Source organism: Carassius carassius, chromosome 8 (assembly GCF_963082965.1).
Source record: "Carassius carassius chromosome 8, fCarCar2.1, whole genome shotgun sequence".
NCBI classification, from domain to species: domain Eukaryota; kingdom Metazoa; phylum Chordata; class Actinopteri; order Cypriniformes; family Cyprinidae; genus Carassius; species Carassius carassius.
This window is the reverse complement of record NC_081762.1, coordinates 32,320,447-32,333,814: the sequence shown is the minus strand read 5'-3', so window position 1 is coordinate 32,333,814 and position 13,368 is coordinate 32,320,447. Positions and strand designations below refer to the sequence as shown.

The window sequence follows — 13,368 nt, the reverse complement described above, 5'->3', positions numbered from 1 at the left end:
GAATCTCGGTGGAGCCTGTGTGCTTTCTTGCCGCAGGAAAAGATGAAACAGCACTAGTTTGGCGATGGTGCCAGTGTTTGTAGCCCTGTGAGCAACAGCTGCACCAGTTAAGGTTCCATGGTGTAATGGTTAGCACTCTGGACTCTGAATCCAGTGATTTGAGTTCAAATCTCGGTTGGACCTATTTTGCAACCAGTTTGCGCAGGACAATGTCTGAAATACTTTTCGGCAGCTTTTAGTCCAAAAAAATTAACTAACGTAGAGAGTGTGGCCGCATTGCATCGATGCTCAGTCTGTCTCTTTAGGGCAGTGGTTCTCAAACCTGTCCTGGAGGCACCCTTGCCCTGCACATTTTTATTGTCTCCCTTATTAGACACACCCAAATAAGGTCTCGCGGTCTCTACTAATGAGCTGATGATTTGAAACAGGTGTGTTAGATGAGGGAAACATTCAAAATGTGAAGGGCAGGGGTGCCTCCAGGACAGGTTTGAAAACCACTGTTTTAGGGAACTGTGCGTAATATGGCACTGTTTTGCAACCAATTTGCACAGGACGATGTCTGAAATACTTTTTGGCAGCTGTGAGCCCAAAAAAAGCTAACGTGGGAGTGTGGCAGCATTGCGTCAACGCTCAGTCGGTCTCTTTAGGGCAATGGTTTTCAAACCTTTCTTGGAGCACACTGACTTAAAGTCTAAGGAAGCGGTTCTCAATTCTAGTCCTCGCTCCCCCCAGGTCTGCATGTTTTGCATGTCTCTCTTTGTTAGCACACCTGATTCGGAAGAAGTGAGCTCCTAGCGATTGACATGGTCCCTACACAGTGTTCATTGCTCCCCACTCCCTGAGCAGGGGAAATCCGTCAAAGAATACTTCACTTTGGAACATTGGTTCACGGATTTGTGCTGCGCAACTTCTTCACACATGGAGAAGTGTGACATCCTTTACCTCTGTATACCTCGATACACCACTGTATTACTCACTATGAATTGAACATATACATACGCTTTGAACTTGAATCACGGAGGGCTGTCATGTGATGTCCAGTTCTCAGGGCAGTTACGTTCGAATGGAACAAATGTCTGAAGCTATACAAGAAACTTGCAAAATGTGAAGAGCAGGGGGCGTGAGGACTGGAATTGAGACCCGCAGGTCTTGCAGTCTCTAATGAGCTGATGATTTGAAACCGGCTAGAGAAGGCAGCTCGAGGGGGGTGGAAGTCGGAAGAAAAATTTTAGAATGAGGCCTAGAGAAAACACTTGTACTGTACTCAGGGCACTAAGGGGAATACATTTTTGTAAATTTTATGCCATAATACTGTAGAAATATGCATAGAAAAAATGTTGGATTTTGGTTAATTTCACCACATGAGGTGAATGTTAACCAGAATGTCACACATTTTGCCAAGCTGTAACTCCGCCAAAACGGGGCCAAACTGCACCAAAATCGGGACAAAGTCAGACCAGTGGGCCCTCTATTCGACGACACAGGCCCATGTCCCTATGACCCCGGGGGTCCGAGTTACGGCCCCCCAAAATGTGGAATTATATCCGTTATAACTAAGGAACCGGACCACCCAGGAACTCGACGGTGGTCGCATACGGTAGGCCCCTCGACCCTCTAGGGATCCCCCGAATTTCAGCCCCGGGGTCCACCGCTTTGCGGAGATATTAGCAAAATAATAGTACCATCCACCCCCCTCGCACCTACTCATCCATGCCGGCCAGGGTGCACCCTCCCCGGCTAGAGAAGGCAGCTCGAGGGGGGTGGAAGTCGGAAGAAAATTTTTATGATGAGGCCTAGAGAAAACACTTGTACTGTACAAAGGGCATTCAGAGGAATCCATTTTTGCAAGTTTTATCCCAAAATACTGAAGAATTTGCATAAAAACGAGCGTAGAATTTTTGCACACTTGTGCACCACATGTGGTGCGTGTCTCAATGTTCATTAAATAGCAACTGTATTTAACTTTATTTATTTCAAATGTGTGCCATATTATTAAAGAAAACACATCTACTGTACGCAGGGCACTCAGAGGAATCAATTTTTGTAAATTTTATCCCATTATACTGAAGAAATATGCATAGAAAAAATGTTGGATTTAGGTTAATTTCACCACGTGGTGAATGTTAACCAAAATGTCACACATTTTGCCAAGCTGCAACTCCGCCAAAACAGGGCCAAGCTGCACCAAAATCGGGACAAAGTCAGACCAAGGGGCCCTCTATGCGACGACACCAGCCCGAAGTCCCTATGACCCCGGGGGTCCGAGTTACAGCCCCCCAAAATTTGGAATTTTAACCGTTATAACTCAGGAACCGGACCACCCAGGAACTCGTGGTTGGTCGCATACGGTAAGCCCCTCGCCCTCTAGGGATCCCCCGAATATCCCATAATAATGTAAAAATATTCATAGAAAAAATGTTGGATTTTGGTTAATTTCACCAGAAGAAGAAGGCTCATTGGTCTAGGGGTATGATTCTCGCTTTGGGTGCGAGAGGTCCTGGGTTCAAATCCCAGACTAGCCCTTGTTCAGGTTAAAACGTGAAGCTTTATTGTCTCATTGCATTCACAAACATTATCGCAGGTTTTTGCTAATCAGGCAGACACGGATGGCTAAGCCAGGCCGGTTAGCCCAGCTGGTTAGAGCGTGGTGCTAATAACGCCAAGGTCGCGGGTTCGATCCCCGTACTGGCCAGCTGTTTTTATTGTCTGGGGGCTCATCTCTGCTGTGCTCTTCAGCTCCGACAAAGAGTAGGGTGATCTCACTGAAATCCCTGCTTGCTAAGTAGAGGTTTGTTGTAGCCGAAATAGCTCAGTTGGGAGAGCGTTAGACTGAAGATCTAAAGGTCCGTGGTTTGATCCCGGGATTCGGCAACATCTCCCACTCTTTTCCCTTTTTTGAGGCAGGACCATGTCTGAAATACTTTTTGGCGCATCGGTGACCTCGGTATAAGGGATTTCTTTAAAAGACTCTTTTATTCATATAAGATTTTCTCCAACTTTTCAGATGGAGGCATGAGAAAGAGATTGCCTTGATTGGGCTTGTGGTTATTGTTGGACCGAGGGGACTTTTGTGAGTTTTACTCCTCCCTTTTGGAGTGGGGGGGGCAGCGCACAGGCCCGAGGGGTCGTAGACACAGCTCGAGTTTCTCTTCATTCTCCTCTGGTCAGAAGAAACCAGCAAATCAGCTCCAGGCTGCAGAAAAGTCAGACTGTGCAGAAGAATCATCTGTTTCCTGTGGTCTTGTCCTGGTGGTCGTCTGAGACAAGGTCTTTACAGGGGATCTGTATCTGGGGCTCATCTAGTTGTCCGATAGGGCTAGAGGTGTTTCAGGGCCATAGAGGTCCTTTCTAGGTGTTGATCAACCATCTTGTCTGGATACTGACTGGATCCGGGTGACTGAAGCGGCCCACTGATCTGGATACAGACTGGATCTGGTGGCTACGGTGACCTCGGAATAAGGGATTTCTTTAAAAGACTTTTATTCATATAAGATTTTCTCCAACTTTTCAGATGGAGGCATGAGAAAGAGATTGCCTTGATTTGGCTTGTGGTTATTGGTGGACCGAGGGGACTTTTGTGAGTTTTACTCCTCCCTTTTGGAGTGGGGGGGGGGCTGACGAAACGCATGTGGGCAGGCGTCGTCACCCTTGATGACCCTTGGCGAGCGTAGTGGTTTACCAGAGGCAGCCCACAGGCCCGAGGGGTCATAGACACAGCTCGAGATTCTCTTCATTATCGCATAAATCTTTCGCCTTTTACTAAAGATTTCCGTGGAGGGGAACTTTTGCGAGTGACCTGTATTTTTGGGTGCTCTGCTCACAGCAGAGCTACATCGAAATGTCAAGAGCAGAATCAATTTGGCCGTCCGCCAACACGCTGCAGGAGGGCGTGCCACTGGTCATCGTCTTTATTTGCACTCTCTGCGTTTGCGCTGTCAGCACTTAGTGTTTATTTAGCTGGCATGGGAAGGCAGCACTTTCTTGTACGTGACGGGATGCAAATTCTGGAAGGCTCTCTTTAGTGACGGGTCCAAACAAAGATCTCATCAGCTCCTCTAGCCCTATCGGCGACTCGTGCACTTCGAGCCTTCTTAGCGACGGCGCGAGTGGCTGACTGCTGACTGCGTTGGTGGTATAGTGGTGAGCATAGCTGCCTTCAAAGCAGTTGACCTGGGTTCGATTCCCGGCCAACGCATGTCCTTTGGCTCGGGCTGATGTCGAAGCAGAACTCCTTCTATGACCTGTGGCTCCTCCCAAAACTTTTGGATGGATCGTTCGGAAGCCGAAAAGAGCTAGCTCTCCCCGTCGGGGAATCGAACCCCGGTCTTCCGCGTGACAGGCGGAGATACTGTCCACTATACTAACGAGTAGCTGCGCATGCTGCCGTTTCTCCCCCAACCGACGCTACTGCACCGACATAACTGAACATTGCATGGCTTTTTCTGACGCTGACACAGCCCTAGCACCGTCAAATTCCGGATGGACCCATCATTAGCTAAAGTCGCATAACATTTGGAACACTACCCGTTGCAGGGGTCATTGTTTGGACTCTTTTTTTTTATTTATTTTTTTTAAATTGCGCTTTAAACAAAAATGATTGTGTCAATGCAACTGAACAACATTAATTAGGAACACAGTTTGTCAATAAAGCAAAATGAAAGTTAAAGGCATTTCGTCATTGAAATCGGTGATGTCATCATTCAGCTAAGTTCAGTTTAAATAGTATCTGTGCAATAATTTGCAATCAAGTCAACGATATCGCTGTACATGAAGTGTCCCCAGCTATGCCTGCCAGAGGCGACAGAGGCAAGGAACCAAAACTCGATCGGTGAAAAAATGGAGAAAAAACCCGGTGAGAAACCAGGCTCAGTCGGGGAGACAGTTCTCCTCTGGTCAGAAGAAACCAGCAAATCAGCTCCAGGCTGCAGAAAAGTCAGACTGTGCAGAAGAATCATCTGTTTCCTGTGGTCTTGTCCTGGTGGTCGTCTGAGACAAGGTCTTTACAGGGGATCTGTATCTGGGGCTCATCTAGTTGTCCGATAGGGCTAGAGGTGTTTCAGGGCCATAGAGGTCCTTTCTAGGTGTTGATCAACCATCTTGTCTAGATACTGACTGGATCCGGGTGACTGAAGCGGCCCACTGATCTGGATACAGACTGGATCTGGTGGCTACGGTGACCTCGGAATAAGGGATTTCTTTAAAAGACTCTTTTATTCATATAAGATTTTCTCCAACTTTTCAGATGGAGGCATGAGAAAGAGATTGCCTTGATTTGGCTTGTGGTTATTGGTGGACCGAGGGGACTTTTGTGAGTTTTACTCCTCCCTTTTGGAGTGGGGGGGGGGGGGGGGGGAAGCTGACGAAACGCATGTGGGCAGGCGTCGTCACCCTTGATGACCCTTGGCGAGCGTAGTGGTTTACCAGAGGCAGCCCACAGGCCCGAGGGGTCATAGACACAGCTCGAGATTCTCTTCATTATCGCATAAATCTTTCGCCTTTTACTAAAGATTTCCGTGGAGGGGAACTTTTGCGAGTGACCTGTATTTTTGGGTGCTCTGCTCACAGCAGAGCTACATCGAAATGTCAAGAGCAGAATCAATTTGGCCGTCCGCCAACACGCTGCAGAAGGGCGTGCCACTGGTCATCGTCTTTATTTGCACTCTCTGCGTTTGCGCTGTCAGCACTTAGTGTTTATTTAGCTGGCATGGGAAGGCAGCACTTTCTTGTACGTGACGGGATGCAAATTCTGGAAGGCTCTCTTTAGTGACGGGTCCAAACAAAGATCTCATCAGCTCCTCTAGCCCTATCGGCGACTCGTGCACTTCGAGCCTTCTTAGCGACGGCGCGAGTGGCTGACTGCTGACTGCGTTGGTGGTATAGTGGTGAGCATAGCTGCCTTCAAAGCAGTTGACCCGGGTTCGATTCCCGGCCAATGCATGTCCTTTGGCTCGGGCTGATGTCGAAGCAGAACTCCTTCTATGACCTGTGGCTCCTCCCAAAACTTTTGGATGGATCGTTCGGAAGCCGAAAAGAGCTAGCTCTCCCCGTCGGGGAATCGAACCCCGGTCTTCCGCGTGACAGGCGGAGATACTGTCCACTATACTAACGAGGAGCTGCGCATGCTGCCGTTTCTCCCCCAACCGACGCTACTGCACCGACATAACTGAACAATGCATGGCTTTTTCTGACGCTGACACAGCCCTAGCACCGTCAAATTCCGGATGGACCCATCATTAGCTAAAGTCGCATAACATTTGGAACACTACCCGTTGCAGGGGTCATTGTTTGGACTCTTTTTTTTTTTTTTTTAAATTGCGCTTTAAACAAAAAGGATTGTGTCAATGCAACTGAACAACATTAATTAGGAACACAGTGCGTCAATAAAGCAAAATGACAGTTAAAGGCATTTCGTCATTGAAATCGGTGATGTCATCATTCAGCTAAGTTCAGTTTAAATAGTATCTGGAACCAAAGGAGGAACCAAAGGAACCAAAACTCGATCGGTGAAAAAATGGAGAAAAAACAGGCTCAGTCGGGGAGACAGTTCTCCTCTGGTCAGAAGAAACCAGCAAATCAGCTCCAGGCTGCAGAAAAGTCAGACTGTGCAGAAGAATCATCTGTTTCCTGTGGTCTTGTCCTGGTGGTCGTCTGAGACAAGGTCTTTACAGGGGATCTGTATCTGGGGCTCATCTAGTTGTCCGATAGGGCTAGAGGTGTTTCAGGGCCATAGAGGTCTTTCTAGGTGTTGATCAACCATCTTGTCTGGATACTGACTGGATCCGGGTGACTGAAGCGGCCCACTGATCTGGATACAGACTGGATCTGGTGGCTACGGTGACCTCGGAATAAGGGATTTCTTTAAAAGACTCTTTTATTCATATAAGATTTTCTCCAACTTTTCAGATGGAGGCATGAGAAAGAGATTGCCTTGATTTGGCTTGTGGTTATTGGTGGACCGAGGGGACTTTTGTGAGTTTTACTCCTCCCTTTTGGAGTGGGGGGGGGCTGACGAAACGCATGTGGGCAGGCGTCGTCACCCTTGATGACCCTTGGCGAGCGTAGTGGTTTACCAGAGGCAGCCCACAGGCCCGAGGGGTCATAGACACAGCTCGAGTTTCTCTTCATTATCGCATAAATCTTTCGCCTTTTACTAAAGATTTCCGTGGAGGGGAACTTTTGCGAGTGACCTGTATTTTTGGGTGCTCTGCTCACAGCAGAGCTACATCGAAATGTCAAGAGCAGAATCAATTTGGCCGTCTGCCAACACGCTGCAGGAGGGCGTGCCACTGGTCATCGTCTGTATTTGCACTCTCTGCGTTTGCGCTGTCAGCACTTAGTGTTTATTTAGCTGGCATGGGAATGCAGCACTTTCTTGTACGTGACGGGATGCAAATTCTGGAAGGCTCTCTTTAGTGATGGGTCCAAACAAAGATCTCATCAGCTCCTCTAGCCCTATCGGCGACTCGTGCACTTTGAGCCTTCTTAGCGACGGCGCAAGTGGCTGACTGCTGACTGCTGACTCAGTTGGTGGTATAGTGGTGAGCATAGCTGCCTTCCAAGCAGTTGACCCGGGTTCGATTCCCAGCCAACGCATGTCCTTTGGCTCGGGCTGATGTCGAAGCAGAACTCCTTCTGTGACCTGTGGCTCCTCCCAAAACTTTTGGATGGATCGTTCGGAAGCCGAAAAGAGCTAGCTCTCCCCGTCGGGGAATCGAACCCCGGTCTTCCGCGTGACAGGCGGAGATACTGTCCACTATACTAACGAGGAGCTGCGCATGCTGCCGTTTCTCCCCCAACCGACGCTCCTGCACCGACATAACTGAACAATGCATGGCTTTTTCTGACGCTGACACAGCCCTAGCACCGTCAAATTCCGGATGGACCCATCATTAGCTAAATTTGGAACACTACCCGTTGCAGGGGTCATTGTTTGGACTATTTTTTTTTTTTAATTGCGCTTTAAACAAAAAGGATTGTGTCAATGCAACTGAACAACATTAATTAGGAACACAGTGTAACAGTGGCGGTGGCTGCCCTAAACTTAAATTATTATTTTTTTAAAGACAAATTCGGGCGCCAGACAGTTTTCTAAAACTGACAAAAATCAAACAACCCAGGATAGCAAAAGAAAACCACTGATTACATACAAAAACAAGTATTTCAAAACAAGTTGGAATTTATTGCATAATGTCCATAAACATTATAAAAAAAAATACTTATTTCGAAAAAAACAACCAAACAAATAGTAAATAAAGAAATAGATAGATATAGTTCTTAACGTAACAGTTACATTTCTCAGTTCCAAATCAGTGTTCACACAATCACAAACGCTATAAAGGAAATCCCAGGTCATACTGGTCACACTCTAGCTGGGCGTCAACACTGGCAGATTCGTGTGTCCATATTCACGCCAAACTTTACATATAACCAAAAGAGAAAGAGGAAAAAACATTTTGAATTTACATTTCGTGGTTGAATACTCAAACAAAATGCAAAACTTTAAAGATCAACGATAAGGCATTCAACTTAATCAAAAAGCACGAATAAGCAATAAAACAAATGTGCGGATCTGAATGGAATGTGTGTGTGTCTGATAGCGTGTGAATGAGTGTAGTGTGAGATTGCGCGTCGGGCACACTGACCAATTTTGGCGGACAGAATCGCAAACTGGAGAGTGTAGTTGGACCTCGTCTGGCTCCAGGAAGGAAGTTTAACGCCTTGGACTCGTTTGAGAGTGAACCGCTCACCAACAACAGCCGATCTTTAAGGTGCGTCGCTATGGAATCGCCAGACTCCACGTCGCATCAGACAGCGTGTGCGGGAAGCCTCAGTTCAAACAAACGCCGCCCTTCACTCTCCTTCTCACGAATCGAAACATACCCCGATGACGTGTCCTCCTTCCACCTGACTAAATAGGCCTCACCTCCATTTCCCTTTCCGCCATTAACTACTCACTCCACCCTTTCCGTTAAAAGTGAAAGTGAAAGTAAACGTAAACATGGCTGTATAGTTTACTGCACTGTCACACGCTCTTCCCCCCCTGAAAGAAAACAACCCATGGTTGTTTATTTGGGAGTGTTAAAATCCCAGAAACTCATCTTCTTCATCAGAGTTGTCTTGGAATATTTTTAGGAGTTTTTCCTTACTTTGGGACTCTAACTCTTCGGCTGTCGGGTAGCACATTTTCATATTGCACACATGGGTTGTTCGAACATCTTCTCCAGTAGTCTCCAGTGCAACACGGTAATTCAGTGGACCCAGCTGTTTTATTACACGGTAAGGACCTTTCCATTTACTTGCTAGTTTAGCAGTGAATTTAGCTTTTGCACTAGATTGTGGAAAGTTCCTTATCCACACACGATCTTCTTTTTTAAATGTTAGTTCTCGTCTGTGTTTGTTGTAATTTCTTGTTTGTCTAACATGAGCCTTTTTGCTGTTTTCCATAGCTTTGGATTGAAGCTGGGTTAAACAATGAACAACATCGTATGCTGGCACATCAGGATTGAGATATTTACCTCGGAGAAGTTTGTCCATTGGACTCTGTAGCTTTCTTCCCAGTTGCAGTTCCGCTGGAGTCATCCCTATGGTCTCTTGGACAGCAGAATTGATGGCAAATCTGAACTCTGATAAATATTGATCCCACTTGTTGTGATTTTCATCTAGGTATGCCGCTATCATGTATTTAAGTGTGCGGTTGACTCTCTCAGTCATGTTGGTCTGAGGATGGTATGCAGTTGTCAGTTTAGGAGTTACCTTCCATTTTTCGCAGACATCCTTAAATACAGACGAAACAAATTGTGTACCCCTATCAGACAGCAAGAAATCAGGCACACCCCATCTGGTCAGAATCTCCTTCCTGAAAATGGCAGCAACCGTTTGTGCATTGGCATTTCGCATGAAATGCGAATGCATGTTCTTCCCAGATCTTATCCAGAGAGATTGGGAGATCCTCTGACTCCTTGTGGCTGGCATACAAGTTGCAACTCACTCTGATGGGGATTCGAGAGAGAGCGTCAGGTGCCACATTTAGCTTTCCCTTCCGGTATTCAACAATGAAATCGAATCTTTGCAGTCGTAGGGCCCATCTGATTAAACGACTTGAGGTCTTGGTGGACCCCATCACCCACTGCAGTGCAGAGTGATCCATAACAACAGTAAACAACTTGTGTTCCAGATAATGCTGCCACTTCTCCAGAGCCCAAACTACTGCCAAGCATTCTTTTTCCGTTGCAGAATAATTCACTTCAGCTTTGTTCAAAGCTCTGCTAGCATAAGCTATGACTTCCTCTTTCTCATGGTCCTTCTGTGTCAGCACAGCGCCCAGACCGGTCTCACTAGCATCTGTTTAGACAATGAAGGGGTGCTGTAAATTTGGGTGTCCCAGAATGGGAGGTGTCATCAAGCTTATTTTCAACTGCTCAAAAGCCTGCTGACATTGCGGCGTCCACTGGAAAACTCTGTCCTTCTTCTTCAGGGCATTGAGGGGTTCAGCGATCTGGGAAAAGAATGGGACAAACCGGTGGTACCACCCGGCTAAACCAAGGAATCGCTGGACCTCCTTGAGGTTTCTTGGAATTGGGTAAGAACGAATAACTTCAACTTTGCTGGAATCAGCAGAGATGCCTTGAATACTCACGACATGGCCTAGGAACGCTAGTTCCTGCAGACAGAATTTGCTTTTTTTAAGGTTGATAGTCAGGCCTGCTTTTTTTCAGCTTGTATAAGACACTCTGGATGTCAAGGAAGTGCTGTTCAATGGTTGGGGAATAGATGATAATGTCATCTATGTACACAAAGCAATTGTGACCACGTAGTTCGCCCAAAACCATTTCCATTAATCTTTGGAAGGTAGCTGGGGCATTTTTCAATCCAAATGGCATTACATTAAACTGGAAATAATCCAAATGGTGTAATAAATGCTGTCTTCGCTGTACTTTCAGGGTCCATGGTCACCTGCCAGTAACCGCTATTCAGATCAATGGTTGAAAAAATAGCAGCTCCAGAAAGAGATTCCAATATCTCTGCGATGTTTGGCAGTGGGTATGCGTCACTTTCCTTAACAGCATTTACCTTACGGTAGTCTACACAAAACCGGAGACTCCCATCTTTTTTTGGGACAAGGACGACAGGTGAGGCCCAACCTGAATGAGAAGGTTTCACAATGCCTGCACTCAACATTTCTTCCAGTTGTTTCTCCACAACAGCTTGTTTGGCAGGGGACATGCGATAGGGTCGTTGTTTTATTGGTACTTGTTGGGTGAGGTAAATACGATGTTTGAGAACATCAGTGCGACCTGGTCTGAGTGCACATACCTCTGGATTGGCCTCCAGGACTTGACGTAGCTGGCATTTTCCATCAGCCGGTAAGTGGGCTCCATTTACTGCACTGTCAATAAAGTTTTTTATGTCCATGTCATCTGTGCTGAATGTAAATTTGGGTTGAGGGGGAGGGATTGAACTCAAGAGAGAGATACTCTGGTTGGTATTACCTTGTTGCTTTCCTTTTCTGGGTCTGTTCTCAGGTACACTTGCATAGCCTGGTTGGAATGGGTGTTCCACATCAGGAGTAGATTTGAAAGTATACTTTTTGTCGATTACACTTATTTGTAAACCACTAAAGAAGATGAAATCCAGGCCCAGGACTACTGAATATGACAGAGCCCTGGGTGCTAGAACTGCAGCTGGTATGGTGAATACTTTGTCATGAATATTAATTGAGACATTCAGCCATCCAAGAGGAACCTCTGCTTCACCGTTAGCAAGATACAAAGGTCCAAGTGTCCAGGGTTGGAGATCATGGGGTGATTGAGCAATGTTCTTCCAGAGAAACTCATGGATAAGGGTATAGCTTGCACCTGTGTCCACAATGGCTTTTCCCTTCCATGAGCCAACACTAACAGGCACAATTAACTGTTGAGGCACGCTGACAGGATTGATAGGAGTAGATGATGTACTTCTAGCTGTAATGGTGGAAATGGGTTTACCTGGGGGTGTTTGAGAATTCTTCATAGTTGTTGAAGACACTGAATTGTTGGAAGGTTGGCCAGGTGGCTTGGGTGACTGGAAATTCCGTTTGTTGCTAGGTGGCTTATAACCCGAAGACGGGGTTGATTGAGCTGGAGAAGTAAAGTGAGGGCATGTACCTGGTGCGTGAAGTCCTCTACATCGCCAACATTGTACAGCAGGTTGGACAGGAGTCATCCCTCTGGGTGATGCGACAACAGTTTTGGAACCAGCTTTGCTGTCACACTGCTTCTGTGTTTCATGGTCTTTCTCCAGTTGGTGACCCAGTCGAACCAACTCTTCCACGGTGGTTACATGGCTACGAAGATGACTAGCGAGGTAAGGTTTTATGTTTTTAAGGATCATCTTAACTATGTCTGCTTCAGTTAAACTTGGTTTCCATCTTTTACAGAGAGCTCTGTAGGTGAAAGCAAAATCCCTTATGGACTCCTTTTCGCCTTGAATCCGATGGCGGACACGTTCAGCCAACTCATCTTCATAGTCCTCAGCTAGAAAAGCAGCAAGAAAAACAGACTGAAACTCACTCCATGTTGTGACAGATGATCTTGCAACTTCCCACCAGTCACGTGCAGTGCCATATAAAACTGTCCTGAAGGTGGCCAAGATATCAGCGTCCATTAGAGGATGTACAGCAAGAAAGTCTTGACATCGTGTTATGTACAACAAAGGATCTGGGTCGTCAGCTGGCCTTCCAAATGCGGGAAATGTTAGCTTGATGTGGTCAGTTTTAACAGCAGTAGCAGGGGCTGCTGGATGAGTCACTTGTGATGGTGATTGAGATAAGGGGTTATGAAGAGAAATACTTTTCCCACTCAGGTCAGTTATTCTTTTTTCTTGACTCTCAAACTTTGCTTCCATTTTAGTTTGCAGTTCTTTCATGTTTGTGGACAATTTGTCAGTGAGTAATGTCAATTGACTACTTTTTTCCAGCAGTTGATTAGAATCCTTCTTAAAGTGCTGTTGAACTGATTGAATGTCCTGTTGAATCTCAGACTGCAACTGTTGCACCATAAAGCGCACTTCTCCCACTAAGGTATTCTCTACCTTTTGGAGTTCCTGAGCCATCATCATTTTCATAGCTTTAATTGTCTGATCAGACTCAGTTTCAGCTTGCTGCTTGTTTGCAGATAATGTAGTGGAGAGTTGTTGCTTGATTTCGTCCATCTTTCCAGCGAGTTTAGTGATCTGGCTCTCATGGCTGGACGAGTTGGACTTGAATTCATTAGTGAGTTCAGTTACAGCTTTCTCTTGTTTGGTCATGAAATCATGCAACTGGTCCCAGTTACCTTGTGCTCGTGCAGTGAGTTGACCAATCTCTCTTCCAGGTGTTGGGAGAGTTCTAGG

At 46.3% G+C, this 13,368-nt stretch overlaps 6 non-coding genes across 6 annotated transcripts; 4 read left to right on the top strand and 2 right to left on the bottom strand.

Moving 5' to 3' along the window:
- The first annotated feature begins 2,618 nt into the window (after positions 1-2,618).
- On the top strand, positions 2,619-2,692 carry trnai-aau (transfer RNA isoleucine (anticodon AAU)). The gene has a single exon. It is a non-coding gene; the product is annotated as a tRNA-Ile (tRNA).
- Positions 2,693-3,715: 1,023 nt separating this feature from the next.
- Positions 3,716-3,830, top strand: LOC132145876 (U5 spliceosomal RNA). Its single transcript, XR_009434637.1, has one exon. It is a non-coding gene; the product is annotated as a U5 spliceosomal RNA (small nuclear RNA).
- Positions 3,831-5,457: 1,627 nt separating this feature from the next.
- On the top strand, positions 5,458-5,572 carry LOC132145875 (U5 spliceosomal RNA). The gene has a single exon (XR_009434636.1). It is a non-coding gene; the product is annotated as a U5 spliceosomal RNA (small nuclear RNA).
- A 468-nt stretch (positions 5,573-6,040) lies between these two features.
- trnad-guc (transfer RNA aspartic acid (anticodon GUC)) lies at positions 6,041-6,112 on the bottom strand. The gene has a single exon. It is a non-coding gene; the product is annotated as a tRNA-Asp (tRNA).
- A 994-nt stretch (positions 6,113-7,106) lies between these two features.
- Positions 7,107-7,221, top strand: LOC132146102 (U5 spliceosomal RNA). Its single transcript, XR_009434849.1, has one exon. It is a non-coding gene; the product is annotated as a U5 spliceosomal RNA (small nuclear RNA).
- Positions 7,222-7,696: 475 nt separating this feature from the next.
- On the bottom strand, positions 7,697-7,768 carry trnad-guc (transfer RNA aspartic acid (anticodon GUC)). The gene has a single exon. It is a non-coding gene; the product is annotated as a tRNA-Asp (tRNA).
- Positions 7,769-13,368: the final 5,600 nt, after the last annotated feature.